Source organism: Lipotes vexillifer, unplaced genomic scaffold (genome assembly GCF_000442215.2).
Source record: "Lipotes vexillifer unplaced genomic scaffold, Lipotes_vexillifer_v1.1 scaffold715, whole genome shotgun sequence".
In the NCBI taxonomy this organism is placed as follows: domain Eukaryota; kingdom Metazoa; phylum Chordata; class Mammalia; order Artiodactyla; family Lipotidae; genus Lipotes; species Lipotes vexillifer.
Window position 1 is genome coordinate 486,310 of NW_006788828.1, and position 26,684 is coordinate 512,993.

Consider the following 26,684-nt stretch of genomic DNA (forward strand, 5'->3'; position numbering starts at 1 on the left):
CAGTAACTTTCCACTTCAGTCTAGGTTGAAAATATTCCCCACCTCCCAAAACCTGGGTATATTATTCTTCAGCATCAATCAGGGGATGCAAAATGACAGCAATTTCAGTATTCAGTGCTTTTTCTTCCCTCATATTTAACCCAAATATACCCTTCATCTTTTGGCCCCATTGCCTAAAAAAACCCAAAAACAATTGGTACCCAGAGAAGATGTTTGAGGCCAAGGAGTATGTTTTATCCACCTTTGTGTCTCCAGCACATAATACAGTACCTGATGCAATGTAGGCCCCTAGGAAGTATTTGGTGCATGAATGAATGGTATGCTCTGAATGTGAAGAAGGGGCTACTGGACCACCATTGATAGGACACAAGCAGACACATTTTTTTCTAGAAGTGCAGACGGATTTTCAGTAAGCCACCATACTCCACCTTGCTTCCGCTGCTTTTTCTATAACACTCTCCTGCAGCTGGATTTACTGACACATCTCCACTGGGACTGTGGTCCCAGAATTACCTTCACCCCACTAAGTCTGGAGTTAATCAAGCTCGGGACAGAAGTGTCTCAGTGGCTTAAAAGTCTCCACCACCTACAGGGGATTAATATTAGGACAAGGTCCGAAAGCAGAATTCTGGGCGCTCAGCTTTATCTGCTGGGTTCATCTCAACCCTCAAGTCTCCTGAGGCATCTCATCTAATCCTCACAACAATCCAGCGAGGTAGAGACTGTGCCTGTTAGGACTGGGTTTGTCTGCACAAAACAGAAGCCCATACAAACAAGAGTTTCTTTTTCTCCCAGAACAAGAAGCTGTAGGACCATTCAGGGCTGGTTCTGTGGCTTCCGGTGCCATCAGGGTCTTGGGCTTCATTTGACTTTCAGCCCCACCAGGCTTAGTTTGTGGCTTTGTGCTTCATGCTCGCTAGATGGCTGTTTCTCTTTCAGCATCCCGTCTGAGTTTCAGGCAGAAAAAAGGGGAAAAGATGAAGGGCAAAAGCAAATGCCAGTGGAAACCACCCCTCTTACAAGTTTTTCCACAGCGCCTTCCAGGGATTTCTGTTTACAGGTTACCAAACACACCAGGGACTCTGGGAATATTCGTGTTTTTAATCGACCACAGTGTTTCTGAAACAGTATCAGGGTCCTTTTTATAACGAAAAAAGGGAGATAAGGCTGGCATTTAATAAAGTCCCACCACAGCATGGCAGCCACTGGGGCTGCAGGGAAGAGCCCTGGGGGCCCATGGATTTGAGGGCCATGGTGCTCCTTCCCCACCTTTGGGTGACCCGATCCGTAGCACCAGGCTTCCATCTTGTTTCCTCTCTCCTCACTCAACCTCCCTCACACCGCAACCCTTCTCCTGACCTAGAGCCCTGCCCTGAACACTTTCTGCTCCCCAAAGGCCCTCCCTTGCTTCTGCGTCAGCCCCTCTCACTCACCGCTAGTGAGATCCTTCTGTCTATTGAGCATATTTCCAGTGCTGATTGCTAATCTGCCTGGCCTCTGCCTTTACTCAAAGGATGGCATCCTTGCCTACACCCCCGCTTCCCCGCCAGGCACCAAGCTGGACCTCCTTGAACTTGAGACTGTCCAATTCATCTCTGAACTTGTCCGGAGATGACCCAGAGTCTGCTCCTGTAATCAGGTCAGTTTCAGTGCCCAGAAAGTTGGTGGGGGGCGGGGGGGCGGGGGGGAGATGTAATTTCCCGCGGTAACGAGGTTCCCAAAGCCTTGCATTTGGCCCTTGTTAAGGCTGGATATACCATGTTCTGAGCTGAAGGGAAACAGCTTTCCCTCTCCCTTTCACATGATCTGACTACTGAAGGGGCATGGAGGATTTGTTTCCCTGGCACCCAAAGATAACAGGAGGTAGGATTTAAGAGAGCTGGAAGGCAAAGAGCCATCATCTAGTCTAACTGTTGTGCTTTATCCAAGACAAATGGAGGTCCAGAAGGGTGGAAGTTATCTCACTAACGGGGGCGGAGCCGCACCCACACGTATTGGGTCCCAGCCACACCGCCCACAGTAAGCATGTTGGGGTGAGCTAGGAGTCTGAGACCAGCTTCCCAGATACTTCCCAGAACTCTCTCCCAGCCTCCTTCACCTGTAAGCAAACCATCCAACTAACTACTAAGAAGGCAGAGGGAGGGCACATGAGATAGCTACAGGGGGCATTTCTCTGTCCTAAACCAGGAGAGTGTTTTGGCGGAAAGCTGGGGAGGCAGGGGTTTCAGGGAAGTCAGATGCTGAATGGCTGAATGGGGAGAAGTTTGCACTGTAATAGTTCCAGGCAGAAACAGAGAAACAGATCAGGAACAATGACGGATATTGTTCAAGGACGCTTAGGGCTTCAGTAGCAGAGGGAATAGTAATGGCAGCTAACATTCACTGAATACCTTCCATGGACCAGGCACTATGCTTAGAGCTTTACCTGAATCAATCTGCTTAATCATCACAGCAGCCCTATGAGTTGACTACCAATGGCCTGCAATTTTGTATCCAAACTTCTTGAAGCCAAATGTGTTCCCCCTTCAGAATTTTTCATATTTTATAAAAATGGTATGGTGCATATACTGCACTATTATGTAGCATTATGGGATTTGGGGCAGCACCCAGTAAATGAGTACACTGACATTTCTGCAGCAAGTGGGCTAGACAAAGACCATAAAAACCCTCACGTCAATCTTGCCACCAAATTCTTGTGGGTGCCCCACTCATGAAAAAACTCTAGGTTTCTGAGCTTTGGGGATTTCAAAGCTTTCAAACTGCATCACTATGCTCAGTTTCCAGAGGAGAAAACTGGCAATCTGGCTCCAGAGCCTGTGCTGTTAGTTATGTTGTCCTGCTGCCTGGTGATAATGCACGTCCATCATACTGTATACTTCCAATATCACTGTAATGCATGTAACCTCATCTAGTCTTCCTAGAAACGCTAAGGAAGAGGGAGCAAACTCTGCTGCACCTCTTTAACCAATGGGGAAACTGAGACTCAGAAAAGGGGCGTCTTGTTCAAGGGCGCAGACTGGATGGATAGAGGCAGAAGCTAAACCAAAAGCCAGGTCTGCAGACTCCTGGCTCTCCTGACTCCTATTCCTGTGCCATTTGGGCACATTTCTTATGAATTATTTGAAGGAAGAGTACTATGAAGAGAATGGTATTATTTGTGATGCTTTGAAGAATAATTTTGAAGTCTCAGCAGAATCAGAGTGGAAACATGAAAACATTTGCTAACTTTTTGAACAAATTGTAAAAGAAGAGAGTGTGATAGCCTCCTTATCTTCCCCAGATGCCAGAGAGCAAGGTCCTGACCAGCTGAGCAAGGGGGCGGCAGCCAGCCCACCCCTCCTGCAACTGGAGATTTGTTCTCTGAGACTGAGATGATCCCTCCTGACATTAGGGTTATCTGAGGTCTCCTGTTTATCTCCAAGGGCAGCAGAGAAAACAGGCAAGCAAGCAAACAATATCCTGAGCACTGGAAAATTTGGGCAGGAGGTCTCTGCTTTTGTGTCCTAGAGGCTGCAGCCCAAATATCAGAAAGCCACAGCCACAGAGTCATGAGAAGTGCTGTCCGCAATATTCAGGAAGGGGGCAGAGGCTGCAAAGTCAGCCTCGAGAGCAAATAGATGAGGGACGTAGATTCTGCTGCCTAGCTCTTTGTGCTCGGGATATACGTTGTCCCTCTCATGGACAGGAGAACAGGCAGGGGTGGGGGCAGGAGGAGAGGCAGGTGGCCCTGGAGGATCCTGGGAAGGGTGGACAGATGAAGGACATGAAGAACTTCACCATTTCTCCACCTTCTCACATCACCACTTCACGGAGCATTACTTCCAGTAGGAATCTTTGGAGGTGTTTCCACTTCCGGCTATAGTTAAAATTACAGATCGGCAGCTGGTGGCCTGGTCTTATTTAAGGGTACCAAAAAGCCCCCCTGCCCTGGCCTGCAAATATCTCACCATTAGAGGAATTCCTTTGTACTGATGAATTCTCCAGAAGACACCACATGCAAACATTTTGCCAAAGTAGTACCTAAGCACATGCCATCCATCTGTCTGGAACGTTCTCACCTCACTTTTCTATCTTTTAAATTTCTACTCATTTTTCGAGACATTCCTCGGACCTGTTCCTCTTTCCTGGGTACCCCAAGAGGTTTTTTACATATGCCTCTGTTAGAACTATGGTTCCTCTGTAATATCATTGCATGTTACAGGTTGGTCTCCCCCACTGGATTGTGGGTATAATAATATAATTCACAAAGACTAAACAGGATAGTGTATGTGAAGTGCTTGGCACAGAGTAGGCACCAAGCAAAGGTTAGCATTTCTCTCTCTTTCCTTCTGTCAGTTGAACTGACAGGCAGTTGAACTATTTCTAGGATTCACTTCTTTCCCTCCTGCTTCCTTACCACCACCATAAGCCATTTCTCTCTTACTTTAAAAGCTTCCTAATTGCCATCAATGCCTCCAGGGTCTCTCTTTTAATATACCCTATAGGCTACTGACTAATGAATTTCCCTGAGATGTCTCTGTCCTTGTGTTCTGCCACATTCAAGGACTGCAGTGGTTCCTAGTGGCCTACTGAACCACTCCCAATAAACACCTAGCAATATATCCAGCAGTACCATTTGTTCCTCCTAATCATAAAACTCCTTCCTAATAGAACTTGAGTGTTTTTCAAGTTTTGAAACAACCCTGTGCAGATGTGTCTCAGGGGAGTTTGAAGCTCAACGATGTCCTAAAGGACCCAGGCTCATTCCAAACTTTTGCTTCACCATCCTTAGTATCTTGGCTTTTCATCCTCTTGTTCATAGCCCATGACCTTTAGATGAATGCCATCATTCCAGGCAGCATGAGCGATTCAAAGACAGGAAGCAAGCGGAAGGGTCAAAAATTTTTCTCTTCTCAGTGCTTTGTCTTCTTATTTAGAAAGGGAAGGCTGCCAACTGCCTAATTATCATATCTGAACCCCTCCTCTGGGCACTATTTAACCCCACTGGACATTTTATCCTCTTTCAGTCACCATTGTCCCTTATGGTAGGGTTGCTACATTTCCCAAATAGAAATATAGGATACCCAGTTAAAACTGAGTCTGATAAACAACAAATAATTTTTAGTATAATTATGTCCCAAATGTTGCATGAGATATACTGAAAAGTTTGTTTTTTTACCTGAAGTTCATATTTAACTGGGCACCCTGTACTTTCCCTGGCAACCCTCCATTATGGGCACTGCCATGACTTTCACCAGGTACCACTGTCTCCCTAAGGAATTGATAGGATGGCCTTGAGTCCTCAAAATGCCACAGAACTGGAATGTTAAATGAGAAACTTGACCCAAATGCCTCTCTTCACCTTTTGTATTACACTCTCTTAATGGAATAACAAAGAAAAGTCACTTGCGCCCCATTGTCCTAGTACATTCTCAACAAAGCATCTCTTTGCTTAGAGCCACTCCTCCCTAAGACTCAGCCCTGAGCTCTGGAGGTGGAGCATATGGGCAGAAGACAAATGTGAATGGTAGGCATTAGGACACACCCAGCATTTCTCCTTCGCCCAAAGCCCAAGGTGTGGCCAAGCTGTCTGCCTTCCTCTAACTTGGACATGTCTTTATCAGGGGCTCCAGACCTGTTATTTTGGGCAACATCTTTTCAGTTCATGCAAACATACCTACCCACCTGTCTTACACCGACATTTCAGAATTCTAGTAGACACAGCTTAGTCCCCTAAGTGCCACAGACTTAGTCTCATAAGTGCTATTCAGAGGAGAGACCAATAAAGGCTTCACTGCTTAAGGCGGTCTTCATGGAAATTAACATTTGGCTTGGTTCTTGAAGGAAGGAACTGAGCTGGTCAGAAGGCAGGAAGAGGCTGTGTGTGGGAGATGGAAGACAGTGTGCTTTCAGGAGACTGTGCGGAGATCAAGACTGAAGCAGGGGTTGCGTGCTGAGGAGTTGTGGAAAGGAGATGGGGTAAATTCAGGACCGTGTTATGGAAGACGCCGCACAACGAAAGGCAGCTCGCTCGGTGTAGTAGGAAATAGAGGACCTGCAGAGACTGATGAGTGACCATGTGATTGCTGCATTTTCATATTTGCCGACTGAATTAGTCATACAGAGAGAAATCACAAGACCATGCGTAGGCACAAAACTGGAGTTAAAAACTGTTTTACAGCCATCAGACTTTCTAATCCAAAGGAAATATTTCAGATCACTCAACCTAGGCTTGTTTTTACATTTCCCCTCATTATTCCCTGGTATAAAATTAAGTCACTTAAAGAGAAACCCAGAACATTGTGGTGAAGGTATGCACCCCTCTGCCAGTTAAGAAGTCTGAGCCTTTAGAAGAATTCACTCTTTCTAGTTAAATTCTTTAGTGCCTGGACTTAAGAATAAGACCATCTAGTATTTGAATAAAACATGTATTACATTATTAGATATTCAAGTTTATGTCCACTTCATCTTAGGCATTAAGGATGTTCCAGGACAACTTTGATCATCACTAATTCTCTGACAGCCACTTCCTTCCTCCTGGTCCAGGAGCTTGTTGAAGAGAGATGAACTGGGTGCGCATACCATTCCTCCACCTCGTATCCCAGCTGCCAATAAAACAGCCCCCACTTCACCCAGCTACCCTCCCACCACAGCACACACAGGCTTTTCCTGCATTATTGCCCAAAGAAGTGGGTGCGCCCTGTTCTCCCTTTCCTCAGGACAGCACATTGATCTGACCCAAGGTTGTTCCCTCCCCTTTTTGTATTTTGTCTCTCTGGATGGCCCCTTGTTCACCCAGGCCACTTGGGGCCCTCTGTTCCCTCCATCCTGCTTTAAACCTTATCCCCAAAAAGATCTGGTAAACTATTTCACATGATGCTTGGAGATATTCACATGGGGGTGGAGGGAAACATGGAAAATTGATAGACGAAAGCGTATAGTGCAGTCCTGAGACATCTTATTTTCTTCTTCTCCTAAACAAAACAAAACAAACAAACAAAAACCACCTTCGGCTGGGATGGAGGGCGTCCTTCTGTTTTTCCTTGGAATTTTCCCACTGTGACATTTACATGTTTGCTAGGGTAGATATGGTGACCAAAAGCTTAATATGTAATCCTTCCTAGAATACAGGAAGGAAAGTATTTCTAAAATAAGTGGAGCTCAAATCATGGGGATTTGGGCATCAGCCTTCAGGGGTGGTACCACCTCCTTAGGCCAGGGGATGCCTCTTCAGGATGAGGAACAGAAGGTTCAGTTGCTCCCTGCTTGGTCCTTCTGTCCAAACCCTTCACTCGAGTCAACAGAAGGGTCATTCTATTTAAGGTTATGTTACTTTTCCATTTATTTATTCATGAACAGATAATCCATGTTCGTAGCAAGAATTAAAAGTATTCAACAGGTGAGTGACAGAATGAAAAATAAGCCTCCTTTCTTTTCCAGCCCTGGCTGCTCTGTCCTCCCTGGAGGTGATCTCTATGATCAGTTTCTAAGCCTCCTTCCTTTTCCAGCCCTGGCCACTCTGTCCTCCCTGGGGGTGATCTCTATGATCAGTTTCTTCATTGTCCTCTTTCCAGAGCTTGTCTATGCATTTTCAGAAATATAGAGTTATTTGAAGTTCTTTTATTGGCTTATTTGCTAATTTTTTCAGAGCTCTGGGTCATTCACATGGATCAAAACTAACAAATATAAATAAATATAAAAGATGATCAGTGAAAAGTCACACACGCAACCCCATTCTCTGCCATCTCCACAGCTTCCCTACTCCCCATCGAGGAACTGCTTTTATGTTCCTCTGGATTATTCCAGACTTCTTAAAGGAGCATATAAGTAAATACAATTCTTTTTCTTCCCCTCAAGGGACCCTATAAAGACAACAAAAAGGATTATTTGAAAAAGCAAAATATGCATTAATGGAATTAGCAATATGCAATTTATGGAGCAGTCAACTTAAACACAAAAATATATACAACAAACTATAAATAATAAACAAATTTAACCATATGGGGTTTCTTTGCTTCAGGATATTGTGATCCTCTTAAAAGGAACCCTCCTAATTATACTCCAATAAAGATCTTTAAAAAAAAAAAGAACCCCCTTTTTTAAAAGTATTTAAAAATCCCTATGTCCTGGGCTGGACCCATCAGAACATCTACCAGCAGTACACCATACAAACTGTACCTGGTATACCATACAGGTGTGTCCTGATGGCTATCAGCTTGTTTGCCCCCGAGTCAGTCTGTGCAATGCTGGGGACCAAGGTGATTTATCACCTAGGTTGGCTCTGTGGTTTTGCCTTCCACACAGGGGTGGGTGTTCATGGATCACTGTGGCTCTTGATGGGAAGAGGAAGCTTCTGTCCTGAACCCCACCATACTGTGGTGGAAAGCCCCAAAACCCCACCACACCTTTATTTGAGAAGTTCATAGTTCCCTCCCAGCAGCCTGGAATTTTATTGTGTAATCATTGCATTTTCTCTCATGGCTGGGCAATCCCAGCCCCCCACAATAGCTGTGTAGGTTACTGCCTCATCTACCTACTTGGGAGGTTGATACAAAGAGGGATGACCCAACTGTAGGCTCGGGAACCTAGCTGTGTCCTAGCTGCATTTGCTCCTGCTGTTTCTTCTCTTTGCAATACTCTCTCCATGCAATGCCTAATTTTCAAAGTCCAACCCATCCTTTAAAATCCAGTGTAAGTATCCCCTGAAAACAATCCAGATCTCCCATTTAAATGTATTTCTTCCTTTCCTCAAACCCTCATTGCTGTTTCTATCATACTATCACATTCTGCTTATAACTGTAATCCCAGCTATAATTATAAATATGTTTTTCACCACCATAGGACTATACATTTTGTGACCTTGGCTATTTATCTCTGTAATCCCCATGGCACAGCTTAACACGGTACATAAAAAAACAGTAGGCTCTCAATAAATATTTATGAAACAGAATTGAATTTCTTGGTTAAATCCTCACCATTAGCCCAGTTGGGTGGTATAGGGTGTCAGGAAGAGGGTTAGTGCTGAAAATCTCATACTCTATAGGTCCAGAAAAAAAAGCTTTCCACTTGGACAGTGAAGCAGGATGACCCTCAGAATGGGAGAAAATATTTACAAATGAAGCAATGGACAAGGGTTTAATCTCCAAAATATACAAACAGCTCATGCAGCTCAATATCAAAAAAACAAACAACCCAGTCAAAAACTGGGTGGAAGACGTAAATAGACATTGCCCCAAAGAAGACATACAGATGGCCAAGAGGCACATGAAAAGATGCTCAGCATCATTAATTATTAGAGAAATGCAAATCAAAACTATAATGAGGTATCACCTCACACCAGTCAGAATGGCCATCATCAAAAAATCTACAAAAAATAAATGCTGGAGAGGGTGTGGAGAAAAGGGAACCCTCTTGCACTCTTGATGGCAATGTAAATTGATACAGCCACTATGGAGAACAGCATGGAGGTTCCTTAAAAAACTAAAAACAGAACTACCATATGACCCAGCAATCCCACTACTGGGCATATAGTCTGAAAAAACCATAATTCAAAAAGAGTCATGTACCAAAATGTTCATTTCATCACTATTTACAATAGCCAGGTCATGGAAACAATCTAAATGTTCATCGACAGATGAATGAATAATGAAGATGAGGTACATAGGTACAATGGGATATTACTCAGCCATAAAAAGGAATGAGACTGAGTCACTTGTAGAGATGTGGATACAGAGTGTCCACATCTAGAGACTGTCATACAGAGTGAAGTAAGTCAGAAAGAGAAAAACAAATATCATATATTAACACATATATATGGAATCTAGAAAAATGGTACAGATGAACCTGTTTGCAAGGCAGAAATAGAGACACAGATGTAGAGAACAAATGTATGGACACCAAGGGGAGAAAGGGAGGGTGGGGTGAATTGGGAGATCGGTACTAACATTTATACACTAATATGTATAAAACAGATAACTAATGAGAACCTGCTGTACAGCACAGAGAATCTACTTAATGCTCTGTGGAGACCTAAATGGGAAGGAACTCAAAAAAGTGGGGATGTATGGATACACATAGGTGGTTCACTTCACTGTACAGCAGAAATTAACACAACATTGTAAAGCAATCATACCCCAATAACAAAATTTAAAAATAAACAAATAAAATTTTAAATTAATAAAAATAAATAAAAAGAATTCAGTCTCTGGCCTTAGCATGATCTGAATTCAATCCAGATTCTGCACTTATTAGCTCTGTGACCTCAGGCAAGCTACTTGACCTCTTTAGAATCATTTCCCCAAATATAAAACAAGGATGGGAATAATAGTACGTACCTTATAAAGCAAACGATAAACATTCAGTCATTACCATTTTTAAGAGTTTTTATTGGGGTGACTGTCACTATCATCTGTTTCTGGTCAGAAAGCGTTGGCAGTAGCAGCTGAAGTCAGGAGCTCTTGGAACCAAGGCTCAGACCACTTTCACTTCCAAGGTGCTATTTTGCTTGGAAGGAGGGAAATTAAAAAGTCATTAATGAAACCTCAGTGAGCCTTCATTTCCCACTAGGAAAGCAGGCTGAATAACTGTGAATGCTTTGCCCAAGTCTGTTCATTGGTTCAAAAATATTCTCAGTCCGAACCGATATCAATACAGAAAGCCACAGGGCATATTTTTTATTTGCCATTTGGTACTAATCACTAGTGTTCTTAAAATGTTATTTTTAAAACATCTGTCCAATTATCTCATTATAGTCTCAATAACGAATGGACAGTTGAACTTAAATATTAGGAAGTTTTCCAACATGAAACAATTAGAAAGAGCATTCAGCTGACAAAAGGACGTGGAAAATGTACAATTTCTAAAGAGAAGTTTATACGTAGCCTGCAAACACCATGAATCTCTGCAAAATTCAGGAAGCAGAGAGTTAATGACTGGAAACTCCTTGTCAGTTGTGCTGGAAATTTCCACTGCTTGTTTTGTTGGCTGTGCAAGGGGTTATACACGGAGAAGAGCTGTCTCCGTGTGTGTGTGTGTGTGTGTGTGTGTGTGTGTGTGCGTGCGTGCGTGCGTGTGTCTGTGTGTGTTGCCTCTTTATAAATGCTCTGCAACTCTATGTCACAATCTGTTTTCCTCCCAGCTTTGTTTTCCAGCTTTCTCTGGAGTCACCAGAGGAGCCCCTCCTGGCTTGTTTATTGTGTAACCAATGCCCTGCTATACATGGCCTTACTCCCAATCTGATCTATTAATAGTTCTCTTGCAAAGACGTTATTAGTCTTCTTAATGAAATAGTTAATTAGAACATATATTGACTTGTATAAACAAAGGAAATATTAATAGAGGTCATTTGAAAGTTTGTGAAGAATGTTAGAAGTTTAATCCCTTAGAGCAGCAATGGACCTAAAACAGTCCTTAAGACAGCCCCTTTTTAAAATTTTAGATGATGAAATGGAGGCACAGAGAAAAGAAGCGATGTTCGCAAAGTCACAAAGCTCAGACTAACAATGTACAGCCAACCACATAAAGAGTAGAAGAGTGGTTACCCACCATGATCATGACCTGCAAATTAAGAAACAGCGTGAGCCCTTCAGGAGTCATGTTTGGGAAAAAGAAATACCAGTATAGCACACTGAAATGCTATTCCTGAAGCAGCATCACTGAAACGACCATTGCAGAGCTTAAATATCAAGATAAGTGTGGAGAAGAATTGCTATGTCTCCCTAGCTGTCTACGTTTCTTCTAGGAGAATGCAGACCCGGGGAGGTTGGCAGCTAAATCCTAGGTGTGTGGGTGTGGCCACGAATGGAGAAATGACACATCCTGGACCCCAGGTGGCTGGTCTGGCCAGGGCTAACCCATAGGCCAAGCTGAGGTAGAACTGTGGAGAAGTTTGGCTAAAGGGAAAAAGAGTGACCGAAGGAAGAGGCAGGAAGACACAGGCTTGCCCTGCTGTTGCCACTGTTTTGATATTTGTTGGATTCTTGAAGTGTCTGAAGAGTCCCTGCTTTTCTCTCCAAGCAATTGTTATATGAAACTTCTTCTGGACCTTTTCAGTCAGTCTTTTTTATTTATAGCCATGCAAATGGTGATCATGTCAGGCAGACGCTGCGCTCCCCCAGCCTCTGGAAGCATCATTTCTCTTGTAACGTGGCTCCCTGCAGTTAGAGGTGTGGCTAGAAGCATACCTGGTAGAGGGTGATTGGGCTTCCAGGGCCAACTTTGTAGGGGCACAGCAAGGGGGACTCTTTGGAAACAAATTCAGTTGGGTTCTCCCCAGAGTGAGGGGCATGTAGCAGGAGCAGGCTGGCTTTGCACCAGAATGGCCCGGGATGAGCACTCCAGACTCTGTCTGTAACCAACAGCTTTCATGCTTTCCTCACAATCATGTCAGGCTTATCAGCTACATGACAGGAAATGCCTGTGGTCTGGAATTGCCAGTGGACCTGCATATTAACCTTTGCAGGACCTTCCCAGACCTCTCCTCACGACCAAAGGGGAAAAAAAAAAATACTCATCTACCACCAGCGGCCAGGAACCCAAAATCTCTCCCATTCTGGAGCCATTTCCTGCGGTTACGTTTATCTCAAATTTCCAGAGGAAAAAACTGAAGTTCAGAGAGATTAAGTGACTCAGAATTAGTCAAGATTTGGATCTGGATTTTCAAACTGGACGTTAGTGGGTTTTGTTGTGGGTTATGTTTTGTGTTGTTTTGTTTTGTTTCCTGCTCATCAGAGTATCTTCACTTATCACTTCAATGAGAAAGAGTTTATCAGGTCAGCTCTTGTGCCTGAGAAAGATGGTGGATGGGCAGAGCAGGGACACTTTTCTTGTTCGAGAGAAGGGCATTAGAAGCATTATTTAGGCCTAAGCTGTGTTCAGCTACAAGCTTCAGCTCAGCTAGGGTTCTGGGACGCAGAGCGGGGTGGAGAGAGGATCTGGAGGGACAACTAAAATATATCCAACAGTGTGGTGATTGGCACCCCGCCAGAATCCCATAGAACGGGGGCAGAGCAGCTTGGCAGAGGCAAATCAGATAGCTGCCACCCTAAGAAGGGAGGTGAGGGGGTACACAGTCCAACATAACGGATGTCCATTAACATCTCCTAGGGGCGAAACCTGCACCGAGGGGCTGTGCAGAGACCATTTTACAGCCTGGATGACAACTGATGTCCCAAACCTACCTCAGCCAGGTGGAGGTCCACAGCGCTGGAAGACCCGGCTCTGTCACTAATGCTCTGCCCACCAGAGCCCACCGTGCTCTCTCTGTCCTCTCCATCCCCACACACACACTGCAGGGCCCCCACTTTGGGTACTGCCACGTGCTCTGTTGCATTGCTTATCTTCTCTTTTTGCATACACCTGAATTCCCCAACTATCTAAAACTGGCATCCAGCCTAGGGATCTATCCCAAATATTAATAGATGTTTGATAAATGGTTAGTGATAAAATAGCGTTGACTCAAGGTAGAAGAAAGGTGTGACTTTCCCTTAGTCCTTTAAGTACTGTGTCTCCCATTTCAGCCTCTCATTAAATAAATAAAAGAGAGAGAATAAAATGAATCTGGTTTGGGGTTGGTGAAATGGCATAGTTAAAAATATTAAAGCAGTGACCTGAGCCTCAGGACACCTAGGTAACTGCCCTCGCCCAGTAGTCTGTGTGGAACCAAGGCTCCTCTCTCAATTTCTCTGTGCCTTAGATTCTCTTCACTATTAATTGAAGTGCACTGTGGCTCATCAAACTCAGCACCACTGATATTTTTGGCTGCATGATTCTCTCTTGTTTGGGGAGGGAGCTGTCCTGTGCACTGTAGGGTGTGTCACAACAACCTCGGCCTCTACTCACTAATGCCTGCAGCAACCTCTGCACCCCCAAATGGGACCACCAAAAATGGCCCCAGACATTTCCAAGTGTTCTCTGGAGACAAAATTGCACCTTCCCTGTTGAGAACTACTGAGCTAGATGGCCTCTGCACCAGCTGAGATACAGGCTTGGCTTCATGTTTCTGAGACTGAAAATAACAAAGGCTAATACAAGATAGAAATTAACTTTTCTCATATCAAAGTCAGAGCTGGAAAGGCAGCTCTGCTCTGCCAACTGAACAAGAACCCAGGCTCCTTTATCTTGTCGTTTTGCCCTTCACAGGCTGTTCCTCATGTCTGGTTCAAGTTACACCCACATTCCAATCAGTGGGATAAAAGAAGGAGGATAGAGGTAAAGAGGGTTACCTCATCCCTCTCACTGTGTGGCCTCTCCCGTGGCGGAGCACAGGCTCCGGACGCGCAGGCTCAGCGGCCATGGCTCACGGGCCCAGCCGCTCCGCGGCATGTGGGATCCTCCCGGACCGGGGCACGAACCCGTGTCCCCTGCATCAGCAGGCAGACTCCCAACCACTGCGCCACCAGGGAAGCCCCACCCAGGGAAGCCCCACCCTCCTTCCCCCATTTAAGGATTTAGTCTGTAATTTCCATTTGTAACCACTCTCATCCCATTGGCCAGAAATTAGTCACAAAGCCATATCTAACTGCAAGGGAGTCAAGTAGTTTTTCTCTGCAAAATATACAGCAAATATAGTTTTTCTTATGGGCTGCCAAGTGCCTAGTTGTACTCATTGAAAATCAAAGGTTTAACTGTTCTTTTTTTATTTTTTTTAATTTTTAGTTGCTGTGCAGAAGAGTTTGGGAAATATGTCCTTGGCTGACTTGGGGCCGTGGGAAGCAGAATCCATTTCCCTCAATGCTCTTTATTTCCTTCGTCTCCTCTAACCATCAGAGCCCCCAAGACCAGCTGTCTGGGCCATAGGAGCCTTGCAAATCTGGCCATAGAGCTCAGAGGTGGTTGAGTTCATAATGAGGAAAACTGAGGGTCAAATCTCAGTTTCTGAATAGTTGTAGAGAAAAGTATGTCACTGCTGAAGGGAATGTGTCTGAAGCTGGGCTTAAACAGGCTTGTGTGAAAAGAAAGACTTAAGAAGATCAAAGTGAGCCCTGCAGAGTCAGAGATTCTGCCCAGAGCTGGATGACTTCTGACAGCAGTGGAGGGAGCAGCTAGAGGCAAGATGGGAGCATCATTGGCTTTATCTCTGGCATTGTTGCCTACTGAATTAATTGATTATGGCTTGTTTTTCTCTTCCACATAGGGGAGTTGTATATGATAAGAGTGTTTCCCCTCTGTTAGCTGATAATAGCAAGACGAAGATAATGCTTAATATCCCCAGCACTCTGTTCTTCATTGTACTTACTACAGATAGTTAATTAATTATATACTTACCCAGTTATATAATATATAATTACCTATTGTAGTATATAATTACACATTTGTAGAATTATCTAACTGATATCATTTTCCCTTGATACACTGTTTAAAAAAAAAACTGTTTAAAAAAACAAAAACATTCAATATAGGAAAAAAAAGTGCTAAATTAAATTGCGTTTGGTTCTTAGCCCAGGAAAGACAGGATGAATGAATAAGACAATGTTTTTCTCTGTTACACAACAAAACGGGCCTCTAAGACTTTGTTGATTCTCAAGCTCTTAATTTCATATGTGTTTTGAGTAGGCTATGGCTACAGTGATTGCATTTTTAAACTTTTTTTTTATCTTGAAGTGTCATGTACAAATGGAAAAGTACACAAAATATAAATGAATGATCATAAAGTGAACACTCATCTGTGCATCCAGGACAAGAAGTAGGACACTACCACCTTGAAGCCTCACTCATACCCCTTCCCGATCACCACTCCATCTCCCACCAAAAGATAAACACTGTCCTGACTTAACAGTGTAGCTTTGTTTCACCTATTTTGAACTTTCTATAAGTAGAGTCATACATTTTTTTAAGATACATGTTTGTAGAAGCAAGAATGTGGTACTTATGTATACCACTGGGTCAGTGAGATGAGACATTTGAAATGGGGACTGCCTCAAAATCCACAACATACAGTCAATGTAACTTTGCGTCTTTAGGAAAGTTCATCTCTAGGTACCATGCTTATACCACCAGAAGAAAGAACAAGGCTGGTTGACCAGTCCCAGAGACCCAGGAGCTTTTCCTGGGAACCAGCAACTTACACCCAAATGCAGTAGTTACGTTACCTTTGGCAAGAATCCGGAAAGGTTTTACAAACAATCAAACACTGACAGATGGGATTTAGTGACGAGGAAGGAGAAAGAAGGAGAAGGAGAAAGATTGAAGGTAGAGAGAGGTAAGGTTTTGCCTTCTTAATTATTTTAGGAGACGTCATTACTTAGAAGCACCCATAGTCAACTTGTACTTTTGATTTGCTTATAGATCAATAGCTAGTTGAACCAGGAGAGAGAGGGAGAAAATTGAAATTTAAAGAGTTAGAGTTAACAATATTCGGCTTTCGCTGAGTTCTGCTGTATAACAACCAGCCTCCAAATATCAATAGCTTAAAACAATCAAGGTTTTTCCCGCTCTCACATTACTTCAGCTGCGGTAGACTTCCCCTCTTTTCCTCATGTCTTTTTCTTCTGCAATACAAGCTTAAGGAGCCTTTCTAATCTGGGACATACCATTCCTGAGACAGAAGAAAGTGAAAAAGAGGCGGCAGAGCCACTCAGTAGCTATTAAAACTTCTGCTTGAAACCGACATATGTCGTTTCTGCTTATATTTCATTAAGAAAAGCATATCACTTGGCCAAGTGGACATTAACCCTTTCTAGGAAAGCAAATAATCGAGAAAAATGATGCAGACTATTTACAGGGGTCGTTTTCTAATGAAGATCAACCAGAAAGTATAATACGAAAATCAGGGGGAAAGAGAAGAAACTCCCCCAAATTCAGTGAACTCAGTCAAAATCTATCCATTTTAGTGGATCATTTATGTAAGAAAATCCACTGAACAATTAAACATATTTGTGTTAGAAGCCCATACAGTCCCTGTATGAACGATGACTTCTCTAGGAAACATCTTTTACTCATTGCACTAGATTTCCAATAAATGCTTTGCTTTCTTGGAGAATTTGAAGAATTCTAAGGGTGCAACTCAAATGAAAGGAAGAGCCGTAGGCTAATCCCTGCTTTGTACCCAGAAGCCTCTGTTTATGGGCCGGATCTTCAGTGTCTTCTGTTCTCTAATCCTCCTCCTGATGGACTCCTCTGTGAGGATATAAGTTATCCATCTTCAAGCAAAAGTCGGCTGTGATGTATTTTCAGAAATTTCTCAATGTCTGATCCTTGCTGACAACATGAATCCTGTCTTCATACTGAAAAGACAGGAAAACAATTCCTTGTTTCTTCAGATTTTTTGGGGGGGGTGCATAAAATTTCTTAATTCAGACAGCATTTCCCTAGTCCTTGTCAAAATTGTTTCCTTGAAGCTCTTCTTTTCTCTTTGAAATCAGCATTCTTTTGCCTAATTTTCAATGATTCACGCTGGTGGATTATCTGCCTTAAAAGTCAGGTCAGAAGACTTTGGGGAGATTACAGCAGCAACTGGATTTCAGTCTTCAGAAATGCAAGTCTGACACCTTCTGGAAAGCATGTTGCACTCACAAGTAGTTTTCTTGTCAGGACAGTAAGATGGGCCCTAGGAACCTCATTTAGAAGAGGAGTTCCTGACTTGAGTGCGATTCAGGGCTACACGAAATTGTATGGGACAAACCTTGCATCTCTATTTCCATAAATTGCTATTTGAATAAATTGCTATTTTCAACTATGAATACAGGCTATCAACTCTATTAGTATTATTAGCGATGTCAACAGTAGAAATCACAGATATTTTCTAATCACATTCTAGTTATTGCAGATATCTCAAAGCACTGTTTACACTCGATGTTACTTTGAAATCACCATAAGCCTGCCACCAGATTCTGTTATTTAATGTGTTAGTAAATAAACACATATTAATGTCTCATACATTTGATTTTTTATATTTGGATTTTTAGTATTTCAGTATAATTGGTTTCCTTTGCGATTCCATGTATTTTATTTCATACATTTACAGGCTATTTTAAGAAGGTGTTTTATCATTTTCACCAGACAGTTAAGGGTTTATGGCACAGACGATACTAAGAATGCCTGTTCTAGATGCATTCTAGAGGGGATAGGGAAGGATAAAGGGAAATACAGAACAACTCTCTTTCGCTAAAATGATGATCTTTAGTTCTTTTGTATAGAATTAAATGGAAAGAGTTTCTCTTTTTAACAAAAGGATGTTTCGATATCGTATTAATCGTCAATGTATAAAACTTGTGCTTTCTTCTCCTCATGAAACTGGACCCTAAAACTGTGGTGAGAAAATTCCTCCCTGTCCTTACTCTCCCTTCTCTCCAACCAACCAACCACACACACACACACACACACACACACACACACACACACACACTCACACACTCACACACACACACTCACACACTCACACACACACACAGTGGTGTGTAAGTATATTTAGTTCTCTAAAAATACCTCTTTTAAAACCATGAAATTTGTTTTCAATTTGTACATCAGGTGATATTTTCTGAACACCGAATTGCACTCAAAAAGTGAGTAAGAAGAACAGACTGTAGCAAATTCTCAGTTGTTCATTGAAATGCTTCTATATCAGGAACATTAGAAAAAAGCCTGAGCTCCAGGAAAGGAGCAAATGTCCAACACAGTCAGCTGGTGGAGCTATTCACGTACTCAGAACGGGCTGGAGAATTGGCTGTCAAGTCTGAGTGACCTCCAAGTGCTTGGTATACACTCCAAGGAAGCACAAGACTATCCAATAGAAAGCAGAAAGTTGAAAAAGAAAGTGCCTTCATTCTGTCTGTTTGTTCAAAGGTCGAGTTCGTCTGAGGGACGTGAGATGCCCTTGGGAGGTGAGGACGTTCTACAAAGCAGTAGGATTGACAGACACCCCTTCTCCTTCCTCTGCTTTCCAGCACTGAGGCATTCACAGTTGTTTTTGTGTGCCAGTTAGGTGGCCTCATTGATGACATTATCTAGTTTTAACTAAACTGCCCCTCACAAAATGGAGTTCCACATGAGCTCTGGGTTGAAGATAATGTTTGCAACATGCAAATTCACAAACCTATACAACTACAATGGCAGAGGTCCAGTTACTCTTTTTTTTAATATAAATTTATTTATTTTTTATTTTATTTTTGGCTGCATTGGGTTTTTGTTGCTGCGCGTGGGCATTCTCTAGTTGCGTCAAGCAGGGGCTGCTCTTCATGTGGCGCACAGGCTTCTCATTGTGGTGGCTTCTCTTGTTGTGGAACACGGGCTCTAGGCACGCGGGCTCAGTAGTTGTGGCTCAAGGTCTCTAGAGCGCTGGCTCAGTAGTTGTGGTGCTCAGGCTTAATTGCTCCGCAGCAGTGGAATCTTCCCGGACCAGGGCTCGAACCCGTGTCCCCTGCATTGGGCAGGCTGATTCTTGACCACTGTGCCACCAGGGAGGCCCGGGCCAGTTACTCTTAATGTGATCCCTTCATCAACAATACAAGAAGAAAAATGACTATTTCGTCACAACTGATAGTAATTTGGATCCCCCAAAGTTGAAATTTTCAGGATGATTTAATATATGGATCTGTAAACATTATCATTAGTGGTGGCTTTGCGGGTCGTGTAGATTGCATCTTGAGAAAATAGTTAATAATGGTCCTACTTGTGTATAATTTATATAAATGTATGTTCAAAATTACTTACTAATAAAAAAAATTGCTTACTAATAAAAATGTGTGACCAAAAGAGTCTGAATATCACTAAAGTTCCAAGTATGACACTTTTGAATTAAAATTTGAAAAAAGTGTCTATTGTGAGTTCAGAGTCATTAGGGGAAGAAGTGCCATGTCGGCCAAAAGCAGTTTTACTGTCCGAGGATAAACAGAACTGTAATGTCGAAAAGTGAGAGAAGACACTGTTGGTTGAAAGGGATATCGAGGTACCGTGGAGTGTATTTAACCATCTCTACCTGTCTCCGCAGACAGACTGTGAACCTCATGTGGTCAAGGACTGTGCCTATTAACTCTACACCCCCACCTGCCAGCCCCTTACCTAGGATTGGTTGGGGCTCAAAAAAACTTTTGCTGGATTAATGGTTTCAAAAAAACGAAGAGCTAGGGGAATTTGACCTTTGCTTTATAGCAAATACCTCTTTGCCCCTTAGCATTTCCCAGTGTGGAGGAGTTACTCCAAGATGGAAAGCTACTCTCTGTGTCCGGTAGAATTCAAATGACAGCAACGAGAGCCTGGGTTGATAGGAGACATCAACTCCTGCAAACAGCTGGAAATCCCTCCCCACTCTGGGCCTACATTAGCCTTTGCACGTCGCTCTCTATTATGGCAGGTACAATTTTGCACCATATTTTTGTTTCTGGTTTTCTCCCACTATTAGTTGAGGAATTCCTGGAAGGGAGACAAGGATCTTACTCATCCTTGTTTTCCTAATACCTAAAACAATGACAGACACAAAAGAAAGGGGCAGGGAGCAAATACATATGAGCACCTACTCTGCCTGGCAAGTGATATGTGCTATCTGCTTTTCACATTTACCCTGTGAAAGTTAAATTACATTCCAAGGTCACACGGTAGGTAAGGGATTCAGGATTTGAACTTAGGCTTGACTCCAAGTCCCAGACTCTTCGTACTACCCCACAATGGGTTGATAAATGTAGGGCACATAAACGAATCGATTAATTAACATAGACTCTTCATCATGATGCTCAGATGGTTCAGTGCTCACCACCACACAAGGAAGCTCACTTTATTCTCAAGACCCCTAATTATATTTTACCATCTTTACTGGAGTATAATTGCTTTACAATGTTGTGTTAGTTTCTGCTGTATAACAAAGTGAATCAGCTATACGTATACTTATATCCACATAACCCCTCCCTCTTGCATCTCCCTCCCACCCTCCCTATCCCACCCCTCTAGGTAGTCACAAAGCACCGAGTTGATCTCCCTGTGCTATGCGGCTGCTTCCCACTAGCTATCTACTTTACATTTGGTAGTGTATATGTGTCAATTTTACTCTCTCACTTCATCCCAGTTTACCCTTCCCCCTCCCCGTGTCCTCAAGTCCATTCTCTACGTCTGCATCTTTATTCCTGTCCTGCCCCCACGTTCTTCAGAACCTTTTTTTTTTTTTTTTTTTTTTTTTAGATTCCATATATATGTGTTAGCATACGGTATTTGTTTTTCCCTTTCTGACTTACTTCACTCTGTATGACAGACTCTAGGTCCATCCACCTCACTACAAATAACTCAATTTCGTTTCTTTTTATGGCTGAATAATATTCCATTGTATACATGCACCACATCTTCTTTAGCCATTCATCTATCGTTGGACACTTAGGTTGCTTCCATGTCCTGGCTATTGTAAATAGTGCTGCAATGGACATTGTGGTCCATGACTCTTTTTGAATTATGGTTTTCTCAGGGTATATGCCCAGTAGTGGGATTGCTGGGTCGTATGGTAGTTCTATTTTGAGGTTTTTAAGGAACCTCCATACTGTTCTCCATAGTGGCTGTATCAATTTACATTCCCACCAACAGTGCAAGAGGGTTACCTTTTCTCCACACCCTCTCCAGCATTTACTGTTTGTAGATTTTTTGATGATGGCCATTCTGACTGGTGTGAGGTGATACCTCATTGTACTTTTGATTTGCATTTCTCTAATGATCAGTGACGTTGAGCATCCTTTCATGTGTTTGTTGGCAATCTGTACATCTTCTTGGGAGAAATGTCTCTTTAGATCTTCTGCCAAGACCCCTAATTATTGACTTCCTTTCATTGAACTAAACTGTACTTCCCTACAGCTTGACTTACTGCTCTGGCTCTTCTCTGGAGCCACACAGGAAAACTGTAAACCCCCCTTCCACAAAATCAGCCCTTAGCTTATGAAGACAATTGCTATGTGTCTTCCCCCAACCAAGCAGTTCTTTTTCCATGCCAAAATGACCAAATCGCTTGCAAGAAGCAGAAAAGAAGCCTGATTTTGATCTTTCAGTCACAGATCCTTTGCCTTATGTAGCTAGACGGCTCTTGCACTCCTAACGAGTAGACTCAAATGGGACGCTTTCCTGGCATTCTTTTATGCATCAAAACATGGCAGTGAAATCCATTGGCCCTTGCTTGTTCCCCTGTGAATGTCACTTATGCTAGTAACCACTGGGTGCAGGCCTAGAGGCGGCTTGTGACTCACAAGATGCCACTGAGTGGGCTCTATGGAAAGTACCTTTATCGGTCTCAAAGTGTGGTCTCTCAAACCACCATCAGAATCACTGGAGGTCCATGTTAAAGTGCAGATCCCTGGGCCACTCCAGAGCTCCTAGATTGGAATTCCTAGGATGAGACCTGGACTCCTTGCTTGTTAATGAGCACTCCCTCCTTCAGTGATTCTAATACACACCCCAGCTTGGGAGCTTCAGATGAAAGCAGGGCTGTGTCGAAGTCACAAGGAGGTTGCCTTTTAGTGCAATCCATGTTGGTGGATGGCAGCCAAAATATGTCCATTTAAGTAAGGAATATTTTTCTAAATGGGATTGTCAATATTTATGTAACATAAGAAAAGCAAAGGCATCTGCCAAGAGAATTTAGCAGCAATCACATAAAAAACATGGTAAAAAAATGGAATCCTATGGTTAGCGGGGCTGACCTAGCAGCATAAGTGGGCACCTGCACCAGCAGATGGATTGGATGGCAGATGGGATCCTAGTGTTAGTTTGGACCCATCTGGGTACTGGATTGACAAGAGACAAAGGGGTTTCTACCAAACTCGGTGTCTCCTGTGGAGTTTTCACTGAGGCTTTGTGAAATCTTAAGGATTTCTGAAATATAAAACAACTTTCCATCTCCACTCCCAACCTCTTTTACTAAAAGGAAAGGTATTTTACCTAAATTACATAAACCCTAAAGTTCTTTATGGCTCATGTGATACTTAGATGCATTTAAAAAAACACACACACACACACAGTCCATGAATCAAAGTAATGAAAAGAAATTCCATTTTCAGTTGTGTTTTTTAGAGAAATTAAGAGAGATTCAAATCCTGTCACCCAGCAATATTTAAAGTCCCCTTTCCCATTGTTCTTTCTCTCTCATATCTCTCAGCTACCCTAAGGCTCTTTCTCATCACCCCAACTCTCAATTTTATCACTGGTAGAGCCTTTGTACTTAGTGAGGCTGAAAGGTCAAGTGTAGGGAAAAGGAACCCACAAAGCAAAAGCCTTTGAAGAAATCGTGTCCTGAATTCTTAGGAATTCTTCTCTGAGAGCCATTGTGTGACCTATCTGGGATATTTTCATCTTCTATAAAATGGGGTCTTACAGTTTTTGAGGTCATTTCCATCACTGTGTTTTCATTCTGTTCAGACTATAGGGTCTTGCATGTGTTTAAAATAGACAGAAGCCACCGGACAGGCCACCAAGGGGATAGAAGTTCATGAACAGGATAGTTTGTGTATTTGATTTGGATGATGTAAAACAGTTAATTTTATGTGTCAGCCCGACTGGGCTAAGGGATGCCAAGAGCTGGCAAAACATTTCTGGGTGTGTCTGTCGGGGTGTTTTCAGAAGACATTACTATTTGAATCAGTAGACTGAGTTACAAATATCGTCCTCACCAATGCAGGTGGGCATCATCCAATCCGCTGAGGACCTGAACCGGACAAAAAGGTGGAGGAAGAGCAAATGTGCTGTCTCTGCTTGAGCTGGGACACCCATCTTCTCTACCCTTGGACATCAGCACTCCTGGTTCTTGGGCCTTTGGACTCCAGCCCAGACTTACACCATCAGCTCCCTCGGTTCTCAGACCTTTGGGTTTTGACTAAATTCCAACACTCCACAGGCTTTCTTGGTTGTCCTGCTTGCAGATGGCAGATTGTGGGACATCTTAGTCTCCATAATTGCATGAGCCAATTCTTCTAATAATCTCTCTCGCTCTCTCTCTCTCTATATATATATATAGACACACACATATATACCCTATTGGTTCTGTTTCTCTGGAGAACCCTGACTAATACAAATGGTAAGCAAGCATTTTATTCTCTTAATTTCAACTGTTTTATAAAAACTCAGAGCACCCATTTCTGGTGAACTGCTTGAGTCTGCCCAGCAGGTGAAAAGTCAATAGGGATCAGCAAGTGGCCTCATTCCCAGATGAGATCAAAGAGCCTGGACTCTGAGCTCAAACCAAAATATTTACATGATATCTTGAGGAGAACAACAGTATGCTGAAAAAGGACAAGGGTATAGGAGACAAGAAAAATCACTCAAGGATGTTGGGAATAACCTGGGATAGGAAGGGATGAGCTAAAATGTTGGGTTAGGTTTTTCCAGCTGTGATTTCTTAAGGAGCCATTGGGCTCAGAGGCTGGACAAATTGCCAATGTGGTAGGCCAAATCCCAGGGTCCCAGTCTACTGAGAAGACGGTCTGTCTTTGCCTCTTAGTTACTATTCCTGGCAACAATTGTACAAAAATACAGATTACGTCTCAGTACCCTAGAATTTCTTCACCATAATGACCCTGGATGAAGTCTGCATTAAGAAATCCAGATTTATGAAACGGCAAATTATTTATGAAAAATCTTTCAGTTTAGAGAGTCACCACGGGAATATTCACAAGTGCATTTGAAAAATATGATTCCAGGTATGAAACTCTGATTTACCCATAGCTTTTCTAGAACACATCTCCTGCATCACAAGAAACACTGCAAAAAAGACCACAAGGCCCAACCACTTACAGCAGCTGAGCAGCCCATCTGAGAAATAACTCTGAACCCCTTCATAAAAACATGCCGTGGCATGGTGACCTGGCAGTCCCCGATTCCTGCCAGCTCATTTGCGGCCAGTATTTTTCACAGATGCTCCCTGGTGAGTAGCAATTTCCGGATATTTTTCAAATGGTTTTCATTCTGCCAGCTGGGCATAGTTCACGGAGAACAGCTTGGAGAACTCAGCCAGATGGACCAATCAAAGATGCTTGCCAGCCTGATTTGGATTAGACTGGATTGTGTGAGTCTTGCCCTGAGGTTGGCACACCCCCTGTTTTCCTCCCCTGTTGATTTCCATCCTCCACCTTACACTTCCCTAATCCCCTTTGTGCCTGCTATGAGCTCACTGTGCAGCCAACTCCTTCCCTCCCAGCACCTTCTGCCCAGGCTGACACCATTCAAGGGCAGGCAATGGGACAGAGTGAACCATATTCTAGGAACAGAAAAATTTAAATTTAAATCTAGTCCCAGTTCTGCCACTAACTAGCTGCGTGGCCTTGGTCAAGTTGCTTAACCTTTCTGGGTTTTCGTTTCCTCTTTGTTAAAACGAGAGTCCATCACTAGTCTCACATAAGGCCTTGACCAAGTCATACAAGTCATTCTATTAAGCTGCACATCTGATGACAGCCTCACCACTGAGTATCTTTCCGGAGATATTTCAGGACTAGGATTTCAGAAGAAAAGCCGTGTTAGTTGTTGAGCCTGCTTCAACGACAGACTGGGGCGGAACATTAAATTTGGAAGAAGACATGAAATCTATTATTAATGCTGCTTGGGGCAAGAAGAGGCTGAAAGGAATGCAGCAGCTATAAAAATCAATGGTGAAATGGAGTTTATCACCTCTGTGTCAGTCTGACCTCCCAGGACTTTTCCTCCAGGGTCCCAAGGTCCTGAATAATGAACAGTGAACCAAAACATGCTCTCTGTGACCTTCAGGATATGCAAAGATGGAAGGATGATAAAAGAATAAAAGGAAGGAGAAAAGTTCTGGAAAGTTTAACTTTATTATTACACTCTAACTTAAAAATAGTTTTCTCAGGTTATAAAATAAAGACAGAGATTTGGAGACTACTGGAAAATATAAATCGTAAAATGACTCGTAATAGACATAACCATTGTCAACATCTTGACTACCTCCTTTCACCTTTTCTCATCTGGACACTATTAAAACCATTTCCTTCATTATTTTGAAGTGTCAGTCTTATCCTCAAACATCCTGGCTCATGGAAATCTCTGAATCCTAGAGAATCCAAAGTACCAGGACTATTTTTGATTTTTTTCCCATATTACATCCTTACCCAAAATGAAAAATAATGCTAGTAGGTGAATACAAGAATATGTGGCAGAAGTGGGGGCAAAGTTAGAGGGTTCCTGTTGCCTAGCATTTGTAAACAAGCCTTTGTCTGTACCTCTGTTTCAGTATATGGGGTACAAGGCACTTTTTTCCAGTATGCACTTTTTGCTTCTCCGCTTTAAATTCTTCAATGGTTTCCCATTGTACTTTTGATAAAATTCACACTCCTTAGGAGAAGTTTCTAGGGCCATCATGGTCAGACCCCTGCCTCTGCCTCTTTTTATACCCCCCTGACCAATCTCTCCAGCACTCTCTGCTCCAGCAATACCGGTGCTTTGCCCAGGCTTTCCCTCTTCCTGAAGCAGTCTTCCTCTGCCATTGTCTGGCTAATTTTTAATTTATCCATCCAGCGAGGTTAGATCCTTTTGCTATACCCCCCTGTAATCTTCCCATGTGAGCGCTAACTGCATTTCAGCTATGGTTTATTTTTTGCCTTGTCTACTAGGCTCTAAATACCTTGAGAGCAGTGACTAGCTGTTTTGCTCTCCACTGTATCCCCATCCCCAAGGATGGACTTTTTGCAAAGTGAGTATTCAATAAACACCCTTGAATATATTAGAGAATGGAAGCCTTCATCCACATTAATCAAGAAAGCTCTTCAAGAGAACATAGACTACTATCTTTCTGAGTGGGA